Source organism: Pundamilia nyererei, unplaced genomic scaffold (genome assembly GCF_000239375.1).
Source record: "Pundamilia nyererei isolate P.nyererei 1_Seehausen unplaced genomic scaffold, PunNye1.0 scaffold00178, whole genome shotgun sequence".
NCBI lineage: Eukaryota > Metazoa > Chordata > Actinopteri > Cichliformes > Cichlidae > Pundamilia > Pundamilia nyererei.
Genome location: NW_005187579.1, coordinates 1,280,648 through 1,285,247, shown reverse-complemented (window position 1 = coordinate 1,285,247; position 4,600 = coordinate 1,280,648). Strand labels below are relative to the sequence as shown.

General features: G+C 38.4%; 1 long non-coding RNA gene across 1 annotated transcript; it reads left to right on the top strand.

Annotated features, from left to right (window-relative positions):
* Window positions 1–2,912: 2,912 nt before the first annotated feature.
* LOC102205576 (uncharacterized) lies at window positions 2,913–4,385 on the top strand. The gene is made up of 3 exons (XR_312069.2): window positions 2,913–3,490; window positions 4,057–4,161; window positions 4,280–4,385. It is a non-coding gene; the product is annotated as an uncharacterized LOC102205576 (long non-coding RNA).
* Window positions 4,386–4,600: the final 215 nt, after the last annotated feature.

The following is a 4,600-nucleotide window of genomic DNA, read 5'->3' as shown; positions in this document are numbered from 1 at the left end:
TGCATTTTTTGGACAGAGATTCACTTTTAATGTGTATGTATAATATAATACAGATACATAAAAAACACTCCCAAAACAGAATAAATTATTACAAAATATTAATTAAAAAAACTATAAAAATGGAGGCAACTTTGCCTGTGGTACAATGTATACAATGTATGAAAAAATCTTTACTGCAGATACTAATTTTACTAATTTAATAATACTAATTTTATGTTGTAAGATTTATGAGTTTCATGCTTTCATAGTGGTACTTGGGAGAGCTTGACATTTTTATCAGGTAGTACACACTGTAAAAAGTTTGAGAAACACTGAAAAGGTAAGTGTCCTTTTGGAAAACATTTAAAGCTGCTGTACAGAATCTTTTGAAACAAGCTTAAAACATTTTTAGAATATAAACAGAGCACTCTGCTTCTCTTTACAGCTCCTCACTCCACCAGGGCACCATTTGGCACTTTCTGATAGTGTGCAAATGTGATGTACGTACTGCGTAGGGCTGGGTATCGTCACTGATTTCTAGAATTGATTCGATTCTGTTTCACAAGGTCCTGAATCGATTCGATCAACGATTCGATTCGATACAATTCAATTAGATTTGATTCAATTCAATTTGAATCTGGGAAATTTTGCCTCAGACAGTCAGAAATATTATAATTCAAATCAGTACATTTACATATTTTTGTATCTATAAAAAGGAAGCTGACACTTGCGAGACTTTATCAAAGGTGTGAGCATCACAGCAGATGCCTTTGTGTCAAAGTAGCTGAAGATAAAACACAGAAAAACATGAAGGTGATTTTCCTGGGATTTTATAAAAATATTCTGCAGTACATCAAAAACGAAAGAAAAACATTAATCAACACATGAACATTACCTCTGAAGTTACAGCGGTTTTATTAGAGACAAGGCTAAGCATTTTGTATTTTGCATAATTTTAAAAAGTTTAAATTTGTTCAGTATTGAACGGCAGAAATTAGGTTTTCTTTTCGGAAGTAAGTAAAAGGAAAAAAAACATTGGCCGACAGCGCTGTAAATAACGGTAGTCTTGTGGTTAACAAGCAAATGAATAATGCAGAAAACAAATTTCGGGGATAGACGGGAAACTGTTCTTGAAGTACAGAGAGAGAGCTGTGCATGAAGTGTGATCTTATTGTGGTGGAAGCAAAACAGCAAAAGTATGACAATGTTTATGTGAAGCTCAGTTTGGATCTTCTTTTGCTGCTGGTTCAGTCAATATTGTTTGGAAAGAGATAAAACTAACAGCTTTAGAATCAGCGCAAAAAGGGGCATAAACACAAAGAGCGGATCCGCTGAAACATCTGAATCAGCGAGCTGTCGGCTTTCAGCCCCGACCGTACCCGTGCCGTCGGGTGAGAAAGGCGACATCTCACTGATTCTGATCCGTGGTCCGCTCTTTGTGTTTACGTCTTTGTGCAGAAGCCGTGTACCTGCTTTCATTTGCCGTTTTAAATGTTTGGTGGTTGTCAGAATTTTGTGACGTTTCACCTGAGATTCTGGAATTTTGGGAAAAATACATTTATATTTAAAAAAATCGATTCAGGATTTTAATGAATCGATATCACGTTATCCAAGCCAGAATCAATTTTAATCGATGAATTGATTATTAAAATCCACCCCTAGTACTGCGGCAGTCATACAGACAACTGGACGGTCCAAAAGTTGGCCTACCTATTACTGGCTGAGGTTTTAGTAGAGTTGTGGCTGAACTACATAAAAATATATCATTAATTTTAATCTCCCCAATCAATGATAATGTTATGTTGGAATGTTGTTAAAGAGGGTCAAAAATGTTTCAACCCAGTTTTTTTTATTTAGCAGATTCTGTATAGCACCTTTAATATAGGGGGAACACAACTTCCAGGTTTTTTCTCTTTGTCAGTTTAACAGGTTCTGTTTTGCCTGTCACTGTTCCCTGTCTGTTTTCTTACCTGGTTCTTACTTTCCCCTCACATTCCCCTCTTTCCTCTCTCCCTCTTTGGACTGACAATCATACACAAATAGATTGTATACAATTAGATGAAAAATTACATTAATATAAAAAAATACTATTAAGATCACTAATGAAAAAGTCCTCTCTCAGTGTACTTTCAACCAAAAGGCAAATAACCAAACCACATCTAATAAAAGATATAATTATTCAAACACTGATCCAACATTATTCCTGATTCACGGATCATTTGATTTTACACTTTTACCTGAATGTGGCTCCTGTTTTTGAAAAAAAACTTCCTTATATCCCTTATAAACCTGGCTGTCTCTCTGTACACACACACAACAGGAGTTATAAGGTTAATGGGCATTCAGTCAGTTAGCTAGTTAGTATCCATTTCTAACAGGACAGTGGTAACAACTTTAGGCTACGGACAATTTTAAGTTTTAGATTTGAAATAGGCTGTATACATTTCAATGGGAGCAACAGGACGGTCAAATGTCGCCGATTTTACTACAGAGCAGTAGCAAACACTGTCGGAAAACACGTTTTCAACACTGCAGGTTACCTGGTGTAATGTTTTTCAGCTAAAAAGAAACATGGTCTGACTCCTTCCTAACTATATAAAGAGTAACTGAAGGTTAAATGTAGCTAGTTTTAAGCCAGGCACTTACACATCCGCTCAGCTGCGTCTCAGCCACCATCACTCTGACATATGATGGGTCTATCGGTATTGTTTGTATGGGTCCCGGCTCACTATGGGGTAAGGGGGAATGAAGCAGCGGACAGGTTAGCAAAGGCAGCCACTAATCATGAGATAGTTGATCTGGCGGTGAATTTTGGTCAGGAGGAAGTAAAGAGTATTATTAAGCTAGAAATGAGGGGTAGATGGCAGAAACAGTGGGAAGAAGACAGGAGGGGAAGGTGGTTATATAAAATTCAAAGGGGGGTGGGAGTGAGGAGATCCACAAGAAGGAGTAGGCGAGAGGAGGTGGTGGTGGTGTCAAGACTGAGATTTGGGCATACGGGTTTGAATTCCACACTGTTCTTGATAGGGAAACATGCATCAGGGAAATGTGATTATTGTGGAGCGGATGAAACTTTGGAGCGTGTTATTTTGCAGTGTCGGAATTATACGGTAGAGAGGAGACGGTTGGTCCAAAATCTCAGTAGCATTGCTATGAAACTTGATCTTGTAGGGTTACTGCAGAAGGAGTCAGGGGATAAATGTTATCAGGCATTGTTTCAGGTTTTGAGAGAAGGAAGGTTGTTTGGGAGGATATGAAGTGGGTTTTTTTGTTTGTTTGTATTTTGTTTTGTTTTTTAGCGTGATTTCTGTCCACACTCCATACCAGTGGTGTCGGTAATGCACCATGCAGTTGTTTGCCAACCGCCAATAATACGTAAAAGAAGAAGAAGCAGCGGAAAAACGTGCGAGAGAGAGCGTGAGAAAAATAAAAAAAATAACAATCTATTGGGAGCGGTTTCGCGTCGCTCACTTCAAAGATCTGGCTCTCCTCACTATTTCCCCTGTTTAAAGTAAGTGCCATGCACAGATCTGTATAAACGTGGCAGCATGTGTTACTGTTGCTTGTTAGCCCATTATCATTGTTCGTTGTAGCGGAAGATGTGAATTGCGGACTGTTTTTGCTGAAAACCTCTGTTGTTGTGTATGCTTGTTTTCGCAATTACTCGCCATATTGTGTGAAGATTTTTTTCTGTTACTGTCTGTAAAAGTTAACTACTGAACGACATGCAGTACTTAAAGTATTATTTCATTGCTGTGGAAAGTTCGTGACTGTGTCAGCTAACATCTGCAAGTTAAAAATATGTTTTTGTCCGTTAATGTTATGTAAAGTATTGTCACTATATACAGACGCGTGAGAGTGAGAGCTGCGTGTCCGTGCCATTCTTTCACTTCTCCTCACTATTTCCCCTGTTTTAGGGAACAACATTGGTCTGTTTCCTCTCTAATCATTCTGACAGTTTTTATAGGACAGTCCTTCATTTCACAACTGTGCTCCAAAGCTGAATTTGTCACTATCATGCAGTCAATTTATGTGCTTTACATCCCTCATGTCAATCACCATCTTTGTGCCTCACAGGAAAATTGAGGGTCAGGTGTTTGTTGGAGAGGTGAAGGAGAAAGAGAAAGCTAAGAAACAGTAGGAGAAGGCTGTTTCCTCTGGACAGACTGCTGGACTCGTCAAGTGAGTCGTCGGATTGTACAAATTAACTGGAGCTGTTAATGTGTGATAGTGTGATAGTCTTGTTGTTGTTGTTGTTGTTGTGTTTTTACTTTTTTAATTTGTTTTTATTTGTTTACAGGGCTTCTGGAAGAAAGCACTGTAGTTTTCAGTCTCTGTCAATATGGTTGGGGAAGCCTGCAGTCAGCTGAGACTGAAGAAGTCACTTGGATGAGTGATGAAACGTTTCTCCCACTGAAAACGTTACGTCCAGATGAACAGAACCAACTTTTTCAGATTTCTTTCTTGATCTTGAAACCATGGATGTCGATTTTATTGTCACTTTGCTAAGTGTTTAAATAAGTGTCGATTGGATTCACTCTCCCAGACTTCCACAAACTAGCAAATATTATCTTTGTGGTTCACAGCACCTCACAGCCTCCTGGACACTGAGCTTAGGGCA